The sequence below is a fragment of the Homarus americanus genome, unplaced genomic scaffold (genome assembly GCF_018991925.1).
Source record: "Homarus americanus isolate GMGI-L3 unplaced genomic scaffold, GMGI_Hamer_2.0 scaffold41444, whole genome shotgun sequence".
NCBI lineage: Eukaryota > Metazoa > Arthropoda > Malacostraca > Decapoda > Nephropidae > Homarus > Homarus americanus.
Genome location: NW_024753611.1, coordinates 1,010,404 through 1,032,040, shown reverse-complemented (window position 1 = coordinate 1,032,040; position 21,637 = coordinate 1,010,404). Strand labels below are relative to the sequence as shown.

The 21,637-nt window shown below is 42.0% G+C and overlaps 1 protein-coding gene across 2 annotated transcripts in view; it reads right to left on the bottom strand.

Moving 5' to 3' along the window:
• Nucleotides 1-3,321: 3,321 nt before the first annotated feature.
• LOC121855397 (growth arrest-specific protein 1-like) overlaps nt 3,322-21,637 on the bottom strand; it is a 55,765-nt gene continuing 37,449 nt past the window's right edge. For both annotated transcript variants that reach the window (XM_042350298.1, XM_042350297.1), the window contains exon 5: nt 3,322-5,293. The gene's annotated coding sequence lies outside the window, so the exon portion shown is untranslated. The remainder of the gene's footprint in view (nt 5,294-21,637) is intronic.

Genomic DNA, 21,637 nt, shown 5'->3' with positions numbered 1-21,637 from the left:
TAACTTACAAAGAACAGGATTCAAAGGGTGGATTTTTTTAGGGGAATTGAACACCTCCAGCTTTATTAGGTCACGTCAGGAGAGTTTTAAACAGCATACTAAGAACTGATTATTGTCCAACATAAGACCAGATTCAGCTCCTCAGGGGTGAGAAATATAATTGGAACTAGTTGCCCCCACACTATTATACTCGAACGCTGCTACACAATCGAATATGACGCATAAATCCAACTTACCTATTAATTTCTTGTACATGTAAACTTAAAACTTGTTGCTGCTGCTTTAAAAAGAAGAAATACAAAAAAATATATATATTGAAACTCATTATTAATTTTGCTACTTACAAAATACAAAAAATATATATTACAAGTTATTATCGACTTCATTTATCTGGTCTGTTTGGTTACAGAAATGAAAACGAAATATTTGTCATGGAATATTATTATTAAGTTAGTTCATATTATGTGAAACAGTCAGCGATAGACGATTCTTTTTCATCTTATTTGAAACATTAACGGAGATTTAGTCATTATGGAAGACTACAGGAAGAGGCGGGCAGTCACAGAGGGTCGCATGGTGACTACTGTATACAGCACATACAGTACAATAATGAACCTAACTCGTTGACTTTAAGGTTATAATCATAAAAAAATGTCAAAAACTAACCATTTTCTTTTACCGAGATCACATTAACTAGTTACGCTCACTTACCAACAGTTACAACAGAACACATTGACTTTAGTCCTTAGCTAGATACGTTCATTTTGCTCCAGTTTGGTGTAAAAAAACATAAATAAATAAATAAAATAAACAAATATAAAAAATCCACTACAAAATATTCTGTAGTAAGATGTTAAACAGTTCCAAAATGGCCACATCTAAGTGTCCGTACTGTATATAGTGAAGAGTCTCAGTGCATTACTTCTTTTACAGGGTCACTTACGAAGAATGATTAATTTTACATATCTTGTACATCCGACTTGTCTGTCATATTCTGGTTATTTGTTCATATCGGCAGAAAAAACACTGAAGTCATAACTTAATGACATTGAACAGTGATTTAGTGAATGTGCAGTGATTTATGACTTGTGCAGTGAATTATAACTACTGTGCAGTGATTTATGACCTCAGTGCTTCCCGACCTTAAGTGATTTACAACCACCGTTATTTACAGATACAGTGCAGTGCCTTTTATAGTGCTGTGTGAATGTACTGTACACTGTTGCTTACCACGAGAGAATTTCACCTAAGCTGATCATCCTTCAACTCATTGATTGTAGACTATCCTAATGCAACGTCACTAATTAACTGCTCAGGAATCACGTGATTGCTGGTTAGACAGGTGGTTTGGGCCGCTCATGCATTTCCTGTTACATAAGAAGATATTGTATGTTAGTTTCCTCCAGTAGTAGACTTCCTGTTAACTCCCATCAACTTTAAATGTATAGAAGTGTATTGGTTAACAAGACAGTCGTAACACTATAGGATATTTAACTACCATTTATATTTTCTTAATGTTAAATATAATCAAATAATTTTAACTGAAGAAAATTTTGGTTATAGTAAAGAATGAAATAAAAAAAAAGGTGTTGTATGTTTAGCTGTGGAAGCCCAACTCACTTAACAACCAGCAGCCAACTTCACATATTGTAATAGTTGCTGAGGACACCAAAAATTAGTTGAAGTTTAGCTGATACATCACGTTTAGAAAATGAAAACACAACACATTCTTGTAGTTTATTCCAATATGTACATATACACACCTAAATAACATTACAAAACACTAGAGTTTATTCTGTAAAGTGGGATAATTTTGTTTGGGGGGAATTGAAGACTTTATTCTTAAAGTTAGCTGTCTGGTAATTAATGAAATAACGTGCATCAATGTTATATTCAGGAAGAATATTGATATTTTAGCTTAAGGGAAGACTCGGATACCCCTTGTAGCTTTAGGTGTCTCTTTCAGCTGTAGTAAAAACAGTTAATAACAAGAACAGACAATTCAGATTTAAAATAACATATCCTGCTGAATGAAGACGTTTAGCTGAGATTCCATACATCACTATAGCTTTGGCTGAAAGAGGACATTCTCTTAATCTTTAAAAGGTGTAAAACTTTCAGTAAATTTTTATCAGATAGAAGACACAGAGAAATATTCCAAGGCTTTTAGCTGATAAGAAAAACAAGTGGGGAACGTTAGCCGACTGGTAGAAAGTAGGCATTAAAAGACAGCGCCTCATTGGTTAGCTGGAGATGAGGGTAAAAGTGAAGAAAAAAAAGTGAAAACCGCAAGTATGTCAGAGGGGCGGATTAGGAGACATCTAAGAAATGAAGAAGATAAAGAAAAACAAAAACAGAAACACAGAATAAAGACGGGAAACAGTACACACAATAACCCTCTACTAACATATCAGTCTCTCTCTTTCTCTCTCTCTCTCTCTCTCTCTCTCTCTCTCTCTCTCCTAATCATCACGCAGGCTACAAGAACGAGATAAATCAGCCTTTGTTGACGTTCGTAGGTGGGTGAGGAGAGGGGCGAAGTAGGGGTTGAAAAGGGAGAACTTGGGTTAGGTCTCAGTGGCATAAGGGTGGGGGGGGTGGGGGCAAGAGAGGGGGGGGGGGAGGGGGGGTGGGGCGAGAGGGGGCGAGAGGGGCGAGAGGTGAAAGTGGAGACGTAACACATTCGAGAGAAGGGGAGTTAAGGGTACAGAACACATTAAGAGTAAGAATGAGGAAGGAGTGAAGAGGTTGGAGGATAATAGGGCCGAATGTTAGATTAGGAGAAGGGTAAGGGATAATAATGACAGGGAAGAGATTGATGATGATAAATGTTAGAATAAGGAAGGGAGAGAGAGGGTGTGAGAGGAAGGTAATGAAGACAGAAGTAAAGTGATTAACCCCTTGATTACGATGACTTAAAGTTTTGAGTACAATGATCCCAATTCTTTTGAGTATGATGACACTGTACTCAAGGGGGTAAATCATTGTACTCAGGAAGGTAAGCCATTGTACTCAAGGGTTAAAAAGGTAATAATGATGAAGAAAAAAGAAGACTAGAGAAGGTGGAGAGATTATATAAGTAAAATGGCTAAAAATGGATACTGTATAGTCTAACTTCCTCCACTACAGACCGCACAGTCAACCAGGAACAGGACACACTGGTATAAGCCTGAGCAGGACACAGACACACTGAATATGGGACACAAACACACTGAATGGGACACACACTAAATGGGACACACACTAAATGGGACACACACTAAATGGGACACACAAACACACTGAATGGGACACAAACACACAATTGGACACAGACACACAATTGGACACAGACACACAATTGGACACACACACACAATTGGACACAGACACACAATTGGACACAAACACACAATTGGAATGAGGTATAACAACGTTCCCTACTACTTGGAATCCTAACCACGTAAATCTTAACTTAAAAAAAAATATTTACAGATAGTATACTTGTGCAACGTGACAATGGGCGCAAACAAAGTGAGAAGAATTAACCGACTTACTTATACGAAGTACTGGTAGAGAGACTTTTGACGCCCTCAACAATTCACTGAACATCTAATTGATCTACATCTCCGTCTACATCTTCTAGCTGCTGTAGAGTCCTGTGCCTTCCTGTACATCTCTGTAATACACTTCAGACTTTAAAGAAATATGTAGTAGTTTTGTTCACATGTCTGATTCACACAGTTCAAGTAATTCTTTTATTTTTTTTATTTTGGTCTACAAGTTTGGGAGACAACACCCACATCTGTAAAGACTATTACTCAAGAGGTTAGTTTAGTGTTGGATTTAAAGTATTCCAGTTTTAGATGTACTGTACTGTGCCAATTTGTACATTCCAATCTTCAATTTGTACTGATGTCCTCTCCTCACCTGGTAGAACTGCCCACTTTCCACCTGTACATTACGTTTCTTCACATAATGGACTCAAAAGTGGGTAACGGCTTCAGCTTATCAGATATAAATAGACAGGTTTTTTTATATATATTTTTTTCCTTTAAGACATGACTAAACACTAATCTGCTGTATCAAGCTTCACCATCAGACAGACAGACAGACAGACAGAGACAGACAGACAGGCAGGCAGACGTTTCTTTGTAAGTTCTATATATCCATTCAATTTAGTTAAGTTTTTAAACATATCATAAACCTCTCATCATCTAACTCATTATCTTTCCTTGGTATTGTAAACTAACCTTAACACACACTCAAGGTCAACTCCCGGTAAGTGTCCATGTTGTTTTAAGTACAATTAAAACTATATAAAATTTACAGCTACCTAAGAGTTTTTCCTCTCTGGTCGTCGTCGTCAAATATTTCTTGTTGGAGAACTGCTAAACACCAAGTCATCTTTCCTTTCTTGACTATCAGCGTCAGTTTCCAATTTATTAGGAGACTGTCAGCACTTTCACTGTACGAGAGACTTTCACTTGTTTTAATAGTCTGCATTAGGTCCTTGAACAGCATTCCAACACAAATACTTCCGTTTATAAAATTCCCTGATAATCACATCTCAACATTCTGCTTCAGAGTTTGTGTCTAAATCAGTATTCATCCCGCAGCACCAAACTGATCAATATAGCGTCACTTTCAGGAAGAACTGTGAGGCGAGTTAACATTTGATTCCTCCAAGAAGTCAAACTAACACGACTCTGTATATTGTAGAGGAAAACACGTAATGTCTCCACCGATTTCTGTTCTGAAGGCTAATGACCCCGTCTTTTCAACTATTTCACAAAATAATACACGGTAAACAGTCTTCCAAGTTCCCGTATATCTCTGAGAAGATCTAGATAAATCAGAACCTTTGTGGTAATTTTTCTGGCTGTACAGATACGAGAAACCCAGGGAACACACGACTACATCTCTCTGTCCAGTTGATCCATGAAGAAGCCATGTTCACGAATCCAGATCATCATTATTTTGACACCTTAAACGTCTACGATTAGTGATGCTGTTATCAGTGTTTACGTTTTGTGCTTATTATTTCTGTCGTCATTTTTGTCTCTTAACGTTTATGTTTCTGTTATGTTCTTTTCTGTTTTCACTTTTCTTGTCTGTTCTTTCTGACGTTTCCTTTATAGTGACGTTATTTATAATGTTTTAACGTTTTATGTAATATTCCTGTTGCCGCCTAGATTTTCTGTAGCGATCTTGTTGACTTCCAAAGTCTTCTGTGACGTGGTTGTTGTGATGTGTGAGCCCTGAGTACTCTCGACGTCTGATCCTGAGGTTCACACTTCGCTCTCTCCACTTCCTGAAGATAAAGAAAACAAAGCGGGTTAGTAACTACCACTACGAACAATACAAAAATAATCGTAAATCACAACAAACTAGTTCTCTTGTGGAAGAAGAAGAATCAACAATGGAAAGAATAAACAGAAGGGCAGTTATAAAAAAGTAACAAAGGTAACAAGAAGAAAAAGTGAAGAAAATAAAGGTGCAGCATCACAGAAGAAAAAAGGGAAGACAAATATAAGTTATAACAACACCGCCTCGCCTCACAACAAACTAGATCCGTCTTCATTACAAAGAATCAAGGGCTTGGTGCTTAAGACGGGAGGCCTGGGAGAGGCTTACACCGGTCACGTCTGAAACCCACAACCGAACCCCCGAACCCAGAGTTATGAACCCCTTAAGGAGATACCGAAGCCATTTTAAGTAACAAACTAGATTTTTGTGATGACTCATTTAAATGGGTTTTGACTAAACTTATTGACATACCTGGAGACCGGTGCCTGGCCTAGGAAGACAAAGGTATTCACATACCCACCTCCCCTAAATACAGATAATGTTTTGAAATATTTTAATTTGCGAGTTTTACATAGGGCCGCTCATAACTACCACAGAGGTTGAACTCTCTCTCTCTCTCTCTCTCTCTCTCTCTGAGTGCCTTGAGCACAGGTTTATCATGTAGGGCCGAGGGGCACGATTACTAACTGGTTCTGTGAGTGAAGGGTTGAGGATGGCAGGGAGAGAGTGAAGCTTATAGTGAAATCAGATCAATGAGATGATAACGGTAGGAGAGAGAGAGAGAGAGAGAGAGAGAGAGAGAGAGAGAGAGAGGCATTAAAATAAATGTGCCCCAATCATATATATTTTTCCTTGTAAATTCACGGGGACACGTCAGGAGTTGAAAGTTAACACTATAATGATTTTGGAGACCGACTGGCTGAGTGTGTGTGTGTGTGTGTGTGTGTGTGTGTGTGTGTGAAGAAGGTACCTACACACAGACACCTCTTTATGGAACATGAGCCAGGAAAATAAAGGCTGGAATCCTCAAAAGGAGAACCCAGTCCGTGTACTACCGTGAGGAACATTCTCACCCCCCGATGTTGGACGACTCTGTTGAACGAAACTCAGTGCAAACTATACCCGACAGATCAACACAGACTGAACGAAAGCAAAAAGATTACACACAGACACAAAAAACACACTTAACTATAGACAAAGATAACATACAGACAGAGCGCCTAACCCATAAGGTACAACACATACTAAGACTAACCTAACCTAACCTAAAGTAACAGACACACAGACACACCAAGAGATCAAATTAACAAGACAACAGTCAATTATAGTGAAGAGTTCATTGTGAAAAAAAGTCTCACCACAACTGAAAAAAAAAATGTTAATAGAAAGACAATTCAATTTTTGCCTCCCTCTTCTCTCTTTCCCACTACAGGATACTCTTCTCTCTCTCTCCCTCCTCTTCTCTACTACACAGGATACTCTTCTCTCTCTCTCTCCTCTTCCCTCTCCTCTTCTCTCACTACAGGATACTCTCTCTCTCTCTCCCTCCTCTTCCCTCTCCTCTTCTCTCCTCTGTACCCTCCTCTTCCCTCTCCCCCCTCCTCTTCTCTCTCTCCGTCCAGTCACGTCCACACATCCTCACCAGTCCACCTCAATACAATAGCTTCATCCTGGGCTCCTTGAGATAGACAGACACAAGTTAACAACACAATAAGGAATAATGGTCTCCGTTGAAGGGACCAAATACACTCTCTTACCTCAACCAAGAATAACAAGAAATAATTCAATCTTGGTCTCCCTCCCTGCAGCCTCGTCACGTCCACACCCCGCCACAGTATAATGACTTCATCAAAATCTCCTTGACAACTTTAGGAGCAATTTCGGTCGATTTTTGCCCATCAAGTGGTTTTTCAGGGAAGGCATTAAATCAATCTCTCTCTCTCTCTCTCCAGCTGTGAGGTATAAAAGCGCGTTTATTGCTGTACTGCGCGAATATATTTAGGATTTAAGAAAGTTTTTTTTTATGGGATCATGGTGCGTCAGGGGTAACTTCTACCACTGTTGACTTGGCTGATTGTATTGTTTTTTGGTGAGGGTGTTTTAGATCTCGCTCTTGATTATATTAACCGGTACAGGTGCACATAGACATACACAGACTTATACTTATATATATTATGTATATAGACACATAGTCGGGTATATAAACTGGTATATTTATAGAGGTTATGGACTACCACTATCATGTATATACAGACATACAACCATATGTACGGATACAAATATATACATCCTGCATATACACACACAACGGCGAGTTATCTAAATATGTGTAAACAGACACACACTTAAATAACCATGTATACACAGGAATATAGATATACATACGGACAATACATATGCACAATATTATAAATACAAACGCATAATCATACGGACGTAAACATGTATACAGAAGCATTTGACTGTACATATGAACGAACACACACACAGAGAGGGCGGGTAGTGGTATAGGTGGATAATGGTGAGTGTGGTTGAACTGGTAGAGATAAGACGCAGGGAGTGAAAGGCGTGGGAAACCCGACACACTGAGGTCAACCACTCCCCTCCCCCAGACGGTCGCAAGTTAATGTGAGAACTTACGATAAAGAAGAAAGATGGCGACAAAACTACGCTGAGACTAGAGTTAATTATGATAAGTTTCTTCTATTCCCAGTTAAAAGAAAAGGATTCAAGTAGGAATCTTTTAACTAAATCTCCCATCAACGATTAGCGAGTCACTTGATATACAGTTACTGCTACAGTAGTAATACTATCACCACAACAACTACGACTACTTTTATTACTACTACAGTACTTATTTTTTAAACATGGCCTCTAACCTCCTCTTATAGCCACACCTTCACCACCATTTACAAAAGTAGTTACCGTACCCTACTACCAATGTCACTACTCCTACTACTATCGTTATAAAACCATTTTCAACCTCCCGCACAACAGACGCTTCAGTAACTTGACTCGTTACGTATAACCGAATGTAAATATTTTATGGTTTCTCAGTACTATCGATACACATCATCTCGGCCTGTGCTGTAGATGACTGGTAACAACAGACTCATTACCGTGACACTCGAGCTTCAGTTACTAGCATCGAGTCACTGCCGACATGTTCAGCGATGAGGGGTAACAATTCCGTACCCTGACCTGGTCCACCAACTACGAGACTACTATACTAACACCAGTAGCCAATAGATTACCAGAGTATCTCACCCCAGCCCACAGCAAACAAATATGTGCAGAATCATATGGTTGAAACCTCGTCCACCAAAGTAACTGAAGGTGCACCTGGCCTCCACCGGTCTATATGTTGTTACAAACTATCGTAATGACCTACTATTGAAGGGTGGATGTACTGGGATTAATATTATTTACTAAGCACCAAACGTTAGCCTTCAGAACGGTTATATTTGCCGCGATAGTCATCACAGTAGCAACTGGACTCCCAAATTACTACCCATAAATCTTGTCTTTCAGTGACCGCAAACCAAAAGTACAGCAACTCATGTTATCTTACCTTTCTTTCTTCAATCTTTGGGGAAGCGAAAAAACGACATACCAGGACATTTCTTAAGGGAGCTTCGACAATTTATAACCACACAAAACTGCCAGTGGCAAAGCATGTTACATCTGGGGCCTCGCATACCGTCAGTGGTTGGCGGGGAGATGGTCCAGTGAAATAATTTTATCCTAGAAGCTCTTTGCTATCACAACTACACCTACTGTACCATTAGCATTTTTACTACTACCATAATTTTTACTATTACTACCACCACCACCACCACCACCACCACCACTACTATCGGCACATCCACACGACAGTAAGAGCGTAAATTTAACCCTACATTATCACCTGTCTCCCCACACCTACCATTACTTACCACACAGGTACTGCGAACTCCCACTGCCCCCACCTCCACCCGCCCCCTTACTACAACGTCATCTCCCTCCCTCCACCTACAACAACCCCCCCACCCCCATACCTCCACCGTCCATAGTGCTAATTTGCAAAGCTGGTCTACACACGAGAGGGTGGGGGAGGCTTAGGGTGGGAATGGGGTGGGGGGGGGGGTTGGATAGGCGATGGGCGGGTTTGGGTGGAGGGACTAGGGTTGGGAAGGGAATGGGAAGAGATGGAGAGAAAGGGGTGGGGATGGGATGGGAATGAGAGAAGGAGGTGGGGAGAAGATGGAGAGGGAAGGAGAGAAGGGGGAGGAGGGAAAGCATGAGGGAGGTAAGGAGGGAAGGAGAGAGGAATGTAGGAGGGAATGGGGGGGGAGAATAAGGGGAAAGAAAAAGGAAGGTGGGAAGGGGAATGAGAAAGAGAGAGGAGATAGGGAGGGATGGAGAGAGAAGGAGGAGAAGATGGGAGAGAAGAGGAGAGAGGGTAGTGGAGTTGGGTGGAGCGAAAGATGGGGGAGGAAGGGTAGGGAGGAGGTGGGGGTGGGGGAGGAGGTAGGGGGAGAGATGGGTAGGGGGGGGAGGGTAGGGTGGGGAGGAGGGTAGGGTGGGAGAGATGGGTAGGGTGGGAGAGATGGGTAGGGGAGAGATGGGTAGGGTGGGAGAGGAGGGTAGGGTGGGGGAGGAGGGTAGGGTGGGGGCAGGGGTGGTGGGCACTTACGAGGGGTGATAAGCATCAGCCAAGTGCCGCTACACTCAACACGTTATCGTCCCATCGGGGAGTTGCTCACCCACACTGCTGAAGAAGACATTAAAACATGTTCCCCAGAGGCCCAGATTACACCCATTGGCCCGCGTCCGCTCACAGGGTTCACACTAAGTTTTTTTTTCTTCTGTAGTCGGACTCGTATACTGTGCATGTTTTGCGTTCACACCCTCTAGCACACACACACACACACACACACACACACACACACACACACGCGCGCGCACACACACACACAAAGCCAATTTTTTCTCCATCTTATTTCATTTTTTCTTATTTTCCATTTCCAAGACTATCACTTAATGTCTAAATTTATCGATTAGTACACCGCAGTCGTCTCCAAAGCTTCAAACAAACTCAAAACTCTAAGAAAATGAACCTAACCTAACCTAACCTCCAAAATGAAAACAACAACAACAGCTATTCATGCGTTGTCGAGATCCTTAAAAAAAAAAAAAACAGCTTCAAGTCGACATAAACTCATTAGTCATTCACACAAACCCATTTAGACGACGGATAAGACAGTGAAGACGTCCAACACCCAAGTTATACCTTAGCGTGTCTCATCTGTTTTGGCAAATTGGATTGGTTTAACCCCACAGCCTCAAGCTACCCCCTCACCTCTCCTCCCTCTAACACCACCTAACCACTGTGGTATTAAGTCAGGTTATACATATAAAGGTTTCCGAATCTGGCAAAACATGTGTTCGATTATTATGTATCAGTAACAAGTACACGACAATAGGTATCCGCTCTTGCGCAACGAATTTGGTAAAACATATGTTGAATTATTTTGTTGTCTCTGTTGGTTCCTGATATTAATGCTGTTTGAATATAAGGAAGAGATATGTTCGATCACTACACCTCAGTTGGTACCGATCACATGGCACTGAAACTGTACGAGTTAGACGCAGCTTAACGACAATAAAGGAATCATACACTCGGTACTTAATAGATGGTAATAACACACACACACACACCACTAGCTCAAGTAGCAAGACGCAAGCTGTCGGTCCCACAACAAAGAGTAGAGGAACGTGATAGGGATTAGTTACTCACTCGGTGCTCACCAGAGCGTGAACCACACTGCCCCGTCTCTGCCATGCACTGCCCTCCCCCTGCCCCGTCCCTGCCCTGTATCTGCCCTGCCTTGCTCGGCCCTCCCTCTACCCCGTCTTGCCCCATCCCTGCCCTGCCTCTGCCCTGCCCTGCCCTGCCCTGCCCTGCCCTGCCCATGCCCCACGGTGACGTACACGCTCTCTACTGGGGTATCTGTCTGCCCTTTACTATACCCCGAACTCTCTCTCTCTCTCTCCCAAAACCTTTTTCTAATCCTCTCTAACGCACTAATCTCCTCAAATCCCTCTCAATAACCCCATGTATAACCCACTCCAGCCCTTTCTTTAACTCTCTCCATTCCTCCTCACACCTCTCCTACCTCTCCGTCCTTCTCTCACACCTCTTCACCTCTGTTCACACACACACGCACACACCTGTCGTTAAAGCACAAACAGACAATAATAATAACTATGAGGAAAATAATGTTAACAGTAAATATCCTCTTAAACACAACACCAAAACTGAGGAAAGTTTGAAATGAATCGCCTCAATTATTTAATATAAACCAACATCAGTACAAACAATGACCTTGCTAATTTTTCGGATCACCTTTAGATTAGGTTAAGGTCGGGTGGTTAATCTCCAGGTGTCCTAAGAGTTCGTCATCATGATACAAAACAAAGCTGGATATGTAAACAAGACGAAAGTCAAAGATACTTGATCTTATTCTTGTATATATTTCATGGTTACCAGCAAGGAAAAAAATAAGGCGGTGGAGTAGATAACGAGTTTGCTTTCTATCTTAAAGGACCACTGGTTCGATCCCGGGGCACTCCCACTCCGACCAGTGTACTGTACCTCAGTTTACAGTTGAGGAAATCAAGGCGATCGAGTGTAGCGTCGCTCACGCTGCCTCCTTGGGTACCAAAGACTTAATATAAAGTGCCTGTAGCCATACTTCCCCTAACAGATCACAAAAGAAGGAATGTTTGATTTTATTCTTGCAAATACGGAATGACTGTCAGCATGTAATAAAGAGTACAGCAGTTACAATTCCCAAATACAGTTACACATACTGTATACACGATATATAAAAGAATGAGGCTCACAAATGCTTGACATCATCCTAGCACATAATCCGTGAGTGGCAGCGTGTAATAGAGACCACAAGACTCGCAGGCTGCAGGTGGGTGAGGTTGGCATCCCTGGGTTGGTGTTGGTCAGCGGTGCGTGGCGAGTTACGGCCACCTCAAGATATCTGCAGGTAACTGCCCCACAAGGCCCTCCTTACCACCGCACAAAAACACAACTATAAATAACTGTACATTGTAATCATCAAGGTTCCTTTTTTTCCCCTCTAGATTCTAGAACTTCACTGAAAGAAATAAATGAAATAAAGATGTTACGTGTGTCAGTGTTAGACCCGACGACACAGGTTACGGCCTAATAAACTCTTTCTTACGGCCGTAAAAAAAGTATATAATATTAAAATACCTCGACAGTATATAATTAAGTTGCTTTCTGGACGTGGACAGTGATAAAAACAGGTCTCTCAGTGACGTCACAGCTGTTTGTACACTTACAAACACGACCGCTAAATCTTCCCCGTACAGAAGATACCTGTATTATAACTCTTCCCGGCTCATTAAACCCATAAAAAAAATTCACTCTCGAAATGGCGTCGAAGTCGCACTGTGACTACACCGCAACTAAGAACACTCATTTTCTTATCCCCAATTAAGGTCAAATAAAATTGTTAATCCATGACTCTCAGACCCCAGCTCCAGACTCAGAGGCTCCAACGATGAATAATAATCCTGGTAAGTGAAGAGGCTACCTGACTGGTTGACTTAAAAACAAGATAATCACTGTACCATCCCTCGAGGAGGTGAACCCTGGAAGGGCCTCTGGGCTATATAGTTGGGAGAAAAGTGCAAGACGAGAGAGAGAGAGAGTCTGTGTACTGTAAACAATAGGACCTTTTAAAATCATTACGTCAATTCTCTCTCTCTCTCTCTCTCTCTTAAATAATCCAATTGTACAGGTGAACAGTTTTAACATTCGACAATGATCACTTGTACACTCATCTCTCACCGTGGTCTGGGTTCTCGCCTTTTGTGTACCAGAGTTTCTTGCAATATGAACTACTGTAACTGCTGCTCTACAGTACGCGGTAAAAATTAATAGGGTCATTAGCGCTCACACGATCCCCGATGAGCTTTTTTAATATGTATGGAACGCTCAATGCATTTTGTTTAATGGACACCTAACCTAACCTGACCAAATCTAACCTAGGCGACGTTGGGTTAGGTTAAATAAGGTCATTTTGTCAAATTCGTCAGATGTGCTCGGTTAGGTTACATTAAGTTGGGCTAAGTTAGGTACCCATTTCACGAACTAGACAAAATGACTCTCCAGCTCACGAACTGCGCAATTTCACAAACGAAACGGAGAGGTACAAGAGAGGGCTGGTGTAAAGACTGAGAGGGGGGTGAGGAGGGGGCAGAGAGGGGTATAAGAGAAGGGCGGGGCGGGGCAGACAGAGAGAGCTGGTGTATAGACAATGAAGTATATGTTTATTTCCCGGACACTCCCACGGGGGCAGGCGAGGGGGTTTGAGCCTGACAGGAAGATAAGCGGTGTATACACTTGGACCCAGCGCTAATAAGCATTAAATGGTGAATCTTAAGAGTAGTGTTCCCTTAGTCACTCTGCCAGTACCACAAACACCATAAATTCATGACAAGAAAATATGCAAACACACACTCAGAAAAAACTGTACACTTAAGAAAAACAACAACAAATACCTAATTCAAGAAAGTAAATTTACAATAACAATACTATATACTGTATACTGCATATACATAAACTAGATAAATCCAAGTGGGAAGGTATTTAATCAGGTGTTTCATTCATTAACAGTTGTCTATAAAGTATACTGGATATTAATAAAGTCATCTTGCTTTGTTTATTTTTTTTTATAGCTAACCTCCATGTTTTGGCGCGCCCCCAAACAGCTGGAGGGGAGGGGAGGGGAGGGGGGGAGGAGGAGGAGGAGGAGGAGAGGGAGGGGAGAGTAGACAGCTCATGATTCACCTCCTTGAAAAGTGCCACTAAGGAGATGTGAAATTTAGCGGGAAAACGCACCGCAGTAGGACGGTAAAAACACTTAATGAGTTTGGTAATAAAGAAAAGAGTATAAGAAGACAGATGTGTGGCTGGTGGGTGACGGGGAGAAGAAGTGATCATTGAACTTTGGTGGACGTCTTCAGGTTTAACACATGTGCACCAGCAAGTGTTTATACGCCAGCACTCACACACACACAGGTATAACATTACCTTAACACACAGATAATGTTTGAGGTCCTGTATTTACCTACGTTAAGTGTTTGTACTGCATGTATGAACGTTGACGTGTGTGTGTGTGCGTGTGTGTGTGTTTTAGCAAAAGTGCATTACTATGTATGTACGTCGGTGGTGGTGGTGTACGTACAAGGTGTGGGCGTCTGTGATACAATATCATTTATTTACATTTTCGGACGCTGTAAACTTTCCCGGAATGAAAAACATGGCTACGTACAACTCCCAGGCCAATAAACAGGGAATAAAAAACTACTAAGAATCCCCACCAGGTCGCTAACAAGACGCCCAAACAAAACAAACGCGGGTCTATTTGTGTGCAGTAGCCGGGGCACACTTTCAAGAGGACTGGGGACCCCCGGCTAATTAGCATACACTCGGTTCACCAAATCCTCCCTCCTTCCCCGTGTAATGTTAACACTTGAAGGGCTATGTAAACAATAGACTCGATAACTGAGGAATCTGACACACGTATGGAGAGATTTGAACACGAAGAATGGGTGATATGTTCTTTGTTGTTCAATATTTGGTGAACACTTGATAAAAACCATTGTGAGGTTGAGAGAAGTGGCGCCACCAGTCCAGGGAGTTGGGAGGCGCGAGGACCAAGTATGTCAGCGACGCCGGGGTCAAACACACACACACACTCTCCCTCGTAAAACTTTCCCTGTTATCTGATGGAACTTTTATCTTAATCGACCACTCCGGTATTTATAGGTCCCTCGTTTTGGTGTGGCGGGCTGGCTACATGAGGCTGTCGACACTCATGAGTAACACGGATTCACGTCCACTCATGACCAAGGTGTGTAGTCTGAGTGTTTGTTGTTGTCCTGGGATAAGATTCTCAAAGGTTCTTATGCCAACTATTTCTCATAACTGAGGATGTGTCGGATCACCTGAAAATTACCCCCCCCCCCAACAAGGTTATTTCACCAGATGATTATACACCCTAACGCTACCTAGGTGATTAGGTTAGGTTAGAATAAGGTGTAATAAGCTGTGGGGGCCTAATCTTCACGAGATACTATTATTCTCTACCTTAATTCTGTTTAGTGTTTAAATCTTACGTTTTTATTTAGGTACACGTTTAGTATAATATTTTTTGAGACGTTATATAATTGTGGTTTTGTTTTTTTACTTAACGAGGAACATCCATATTCATAGTACTTACTGGTTTTGGTTCAGTATTCTCTAAGGTTCTGACGTTAGATTTCACCCCTAACAGAGTATTTAAGGGACTTGCTTTTAACTGCTGTACGATGATGGCCCTAACAGTGTCTTATCTACCCTGGCACGTAACAGTAATGCAAGCTCGCTGTTGTCTCCAGTTAAGAGGGACGGGAGGGGTTAACTTAAGAATCCTTGAAAATAGGGATTCAGAACTCTTGTTTAATGAGATTTTGGACTCGGTTATAAGGAAAATCGGCATCTTGGACTCTATGTACTCAACCAAGGGAAAACTAATTTCCATGTAGCAAAACATTCAACAAAACAACTTATGACCTCAGCCCAGGGTTCAGATTCACCAACATTCAGTCGGTTATGTCTACAAACTGGTGCACTACAATAAGTAATAAAGTAGACTCTCATTTTAAGTTTTAAGCCATTTTGGACATTATCTGTGTGCTGTAGCTAAGGTTAGGCAGTTAGGTGTATTCTTGCATCTCTAGTTATGAGGACAATTCATCGTAGGAAGCCTTGAGAACCCAGGTCAAGAGGTGTAGTCTCTAATTCTAGTTTATATCACACAAACATCACGACTTTGGGAAAATATTAGCGTAATAAACAACTTTATATATTTGCTTAACTGACAGATGTTGATCAAAGCTGAGAGAAATATATTTATAAAATCTCTGGGTCTCTATTCATAGTATAAACGACAACTCCACCTTATTATCTCACAAAATATCTGCCTTAATAAACCACTTAACACGGTAATTCGTCTGGCAAACTGACAGATGTTGACCAAAGTTGAGGGGAAATGTTTAGATTTCAAGGCTCTAAATATAGCACGTAAGACAACTTCAACTTATTATCTGACAAAATATCTGCCTAATAAACCACTTACTACGGTAATTTAACCGGCAAATTGACAAATGTTGACCTGGGGAGTGGGAAGAAAAATATAAACCTGTTGTGGTGGTGTGAGCGTTACTGTGTCAACACGAGGGAGGTGGTGGCCGTCTAGTGTCAATAGAGTGAGTGGCGGGGAGGCGCGCCGCTCACCACCCTGTTGACCAACCTCCACTGTTTGGTCAGGACTTGTATGCTGGAACAGACTACGAGAGGGAGGGAGTAACAGGGAGAGACGAGGAAGGGTTAAGAGGCAGGGGAGCAAGACGGCCAATTGGAGTCAGGGTTAAGAAGAAAACTTTTATTATAATTAGACCTCAAAGACCCATTAAAAGTTTGTCAGTCCATGATATTTGATGTTTATTAAATGTGTTGCTGGTTTGTAATTAAAACCCGCTGAAGGTTAGAACTCTTAGTATATTTCACCAAAGTTTCACTACTTCGGGGTTAGATTAGGTTATATTAGGTTAGGCTAGTATTAGGGTAATTAATCTTCAGGCGATTCTCAATTTGTTACAATTAACGACACAGTCAAGGCACCGTACAGGAAACCTTGACACAACAGAAGATTAAACGAAAGACCACAGTCAGTGTAAACACAAGCCAGGGCTGCCTCACACACGTCACAGGTGAGTCACATAGTCGACACACACCTCACACATACCATAGATATATCAACACACACACACACACACCAAATACACCACAATACTCTCGGGTATGCGTAATGCTACACACCCCTTTAACCTAAACACACACACACACACACACACCCACACACACACACACACACCCACACACACACACTCATGGTTGACTTTAACAGGTCAGGCCACACAAAACCAACAACGCGAGCACAAACACTGGATATGTAACCACGACCAAGACAACGACCCTCGGTAACGATCTAAAGAATTAAGATTTCCTGAAGACTAAACACCCTGGATTATATCACATGCAGACATTCAACTCTTTTTATACAATTAAATCCCGCTTCTTCGTCTGTCTTATCCAAGGTACACTACGTAAGGGTATCTGGCATATTGATAGTGTGTTTGTTATATTGGCCTTCAGAGGACACACTATTATGTTTCCCTCCCTTACTCCACCAGACAATAAAAACAACAACACTGGTAATATATATCTTCCCACACCAGTGTTCTTGAAATAACAACTCAATCTCCTACGAAATCAGAACATCCCTGCCTCTTTTTCTCTCCAAGAAGATTCTCCAGCTGCCAATTATTGAAAAACCTCTTTCGTTATCATTCGTGTGTCTGTCTGTCTGTCTGTCTGTCTGTCTGTCTGTCTGTGTGTGTGTGTGTGTGTGTGTGTGTGTGTGTGTGTGTGTGTGTTCCTCACTGCGTACCATGTACCAAGGCCGAGACCGTTCCCACCCCTGCTGCCTCATAAGGGGAGGTGGTCGCCGCTCCTCCTCCTCTCTTCTTGACATCTTTACCCCTACACTCACAGTGCTTGTCCACTATCCAGCTCTTGTTCCTTTCCTTCATGTCTGTCCCTCAGTGTTCCTACTTTCCTCCTTCTAAGTTTATCTGTTTCAGTATCACCTTCCTCTTTGTCAACAGATACGAACTTTTTATTTACCATCCCTCTGACTTACGGCTTCCTTCTTACAAAACCTGCAACTAGGTAAGCACAGATATACACACACGTCTCCCCCAAGTACTACAATGTCAAATACCAACCGAATCATATTTTGGTCGCATTATCGTTGAAAAGGCAAACTCCATATTCAAAATTAATGCCTGATAAAACAACCTCAGTCAAGTGCCTTCCGTTGTCTAATGCGGCGAGATCACAAAAGTCAACACGGTGATGGCAGTGCTGGTGTGTGTGTGTGTGGCACGACTCCGTGACAATGTGTAAGGAAATCTACATCGGCATATGTTGGAAACAATTTTGAAATCCTGATAAGGTGAATTCCGAAAAGGAGATGTGGTGGTGAACATCTTCCATGTGACAATAATGTGTGTCGTAAAATAAGACTTAAAAGTTAGATCTACAGTACTTGTCACCTTAATCCCAGTGACCGTCACAACAAAGACCCACCCTGGTGACTCAACATGAGCTAAAACAATATCACAACCCACAATTTTGTTTTATAATCTTACATATTGTGAAAAAAAATCACCTGAAGAGCCTCCACCCCAGCTTTAGGTTAGGTTAGGTTAGCGTTAGGGTGGTTAAAATGTGGTGGTGATTCTTCAAGTGATAAAAAAATATGAAGGGGTCAATCTTCAAGGCAGCAGCAATACATCTAAAAGATAAACAAAGACTTGAATATGGTGATCGAACGTCTGGGTGCAAGGTAGTACAGAGCAGGACCATTGTCGACGGCAGGTGACATGGACGGGCTTGCGAGGGAGAAGTTACAGGACAAAAAACAAACAAAAACTCTCTTATACGAAGACTTTTGTGGACTGATAAACACGACAAGTCAGCTCAAGGGTTAAACACTGAGATCAACAACACTGAAACAAAAGTCCCCGTGACGGTACAAGATAAGCCCACAACACACTTAAAATAACCATATCTCTCTCTCTCTCTCTCTCTCTCTCTCTCTCTCTCTCTCTCTCTCTCTCTCTAAATCGGGTGCGGTCATTATGTTACGTTAAGTTATATTCACACAAAATACGAAATGTTCTCGTTCTAGGAAACTTAAGTTACTCACCGAAGACGAAAATCTGACATTCAGGGACAACGACACACTCACTACACCCTCCAGCTGGCGGGAGTATAATAATAACAATATCAAACTCAAAGAGAAACCAGAAATACTGAGCAACGATAAGAGGGTGTGGCCGGATGACACCACACCACAACTCACATATCCAAACTACAACTTCCCCTGCCCCCCACAACCCCTACAACCCCATACTTCCCCCACCTACAACATCAACCTCTCTAATCTACAACCACGATTCCCCTAACCACACACTCTTTCCCCTATCCATAAAGCCAACCCCTCCTAACCACATCCTCAGCCCTCCCTACCCACATCCCCAGCCCAGCTCACCACTAATTAAGAACAAGAACGTGTAAGGTGAGGAGTGACAACAGAATTTCTCACATTTCTTGGGTGGTCCATTACGACCCCCGCTTCCTGGGCCGAGTAGGGATGTTACCGGGCTACTGGTAGTTTAGAATGGTACTGGGTTGTACGTGGGATACTGGGAGATAATGGAGTGGATTTCTCGACTGTGGGGTAAGACGCACAGTTTGTATATAGAGTCTATGCAGGTATAAAACATGCAGACAGTGCAGGTATAAAATGTAATTAGACAGCGCAGGTATGCAAACTTCCAGCAGGTGTGTAAAGGTCTTGAGGAAGCTCGTCGTGTGTGTGTGTGTGTGTGTGTGTGTGTGTGTGTGTGTGTGTGTGTGTTGGGGTTTACTATACCTACTAGTTGTAAGGAACATCAACTAATGAAGTAAAGATAAATAAGAAAAACACAAACATCAGAAATGAGACAGACCAGAGGAGCTCCACTGTTGACGCTGAACCAGATAATGTGACCAAGAACATTTAACTGGATCTCTTATTACCCGACACAGCAGGGGTTATATACCGTACTCGGCCCAGTGATCCATATATGCACGGTGGCTAGAGAAGACAGGAAGATGTGATGGGGTGAGAGACGTACCGGGATGGGAGAGAACACCAAAATTTTGTTGTGTCTGGTTTAGTAGTGATGATAACGACTCGTGTACAGTATCTTAAGAGGAAACGAATATATTGACACCACTAATAAAAATTGTTTGTCGATAAAGAAAACACAATAACTCAACTTTTTATTTCAATTCTATAATCAGTTGCTAGTGGGTTTTTTTTTTAGATCTGACTGATACTAAAGCATGAGTTTGGAAATATTTAACTATCATGATTATTATTCTTGGAGAGGAGTCGAGTCGTCGACGAAGGAGTGGAGAGGTTTAACAGGTGAGGGAAACAGCAGGGAAGTTTCAGGATGACGCGGTCAATGCCCCTGAACTTTGACCTTGTGTCCCTATATGAGGCCAACAAAGTTTCAAATTGTTGTATTGATAAGTTTCGAGATCACAGACAGACAGACAGACCAACACACACACATGGACAATAAATCTTAGTCGAGAACAAAAAAAAAGATTGTTAAGGAATAAGAAGTGAATAGGAGACAGAACAATACCCTGAGGAAGACCACAACTAACGAGAGAGAGAGAGAGAGAGAGAGAGAGAGAGAGAGAGAGAGATCAAATAATAAGATGAAGTTAAAAAGTGTATATTGGACACCCACTATATTCCTCGCAGATTTGTTAGGGGTAATTAAACACCACCAATCATGTCCACGAATAACGACCAGGGATAAAGTCATTGGCTGAGAGCACTGCACTCCTGTATAAACACGAAACCTCATAATGGAACATGAGTACATCGCCCTCAGCCAATAAATGAATCTCTGGTAGTCAGCCATGGATATGATTGGCGGTGCTCAAATACCTCTGGCTTATCTGTGACAACTATAATAACTGGGTGGGGGTGGGGGAGGTGGTGGGTGGGGGAGGTGGTGGGTGGGGAATGAGTGGGGTGAAGGGGAGATGAGTGGAGTGGGGTACTGAAGAAGGGATGAGGAGGTGAAGAGAGAGGGGAAGGAGGTGGAGTAGGGGGAGGTGGAAAGTGGTTGTAAACAGTGATCAGTTAGGTACGATACGACCTAATTAATGAGAGGTGTTAGGCATTTAATGAAGATGCCGGGGAGAGTAGGAAAAACTTAATGGGTAGTTAGTGTGTAGTGATAATTGCTGCTGTAATAGTTCGGTGTTTCAACGGTCACGATCATTAAGCATCGTTCACTAAGGTTTTCATCTCTACTGTAACTTTTAAAATAAACATTGATATTACACAAGGGAGGACCCTGAGGATTTTAAGGAAGGATAACTAAGTATTTTAATGGGTATAAGCGCGCACACACACACACACACACACACACACACACACACACACACCTCATGCAAACACACACACACACACCTCATGCAAACACACACACACACACCTCACGCAAACACACACGCACACACATACACATACTCAGCTGTCTATTTTCTGTAGGGTCTATCATCACATTCCTAAAGAGT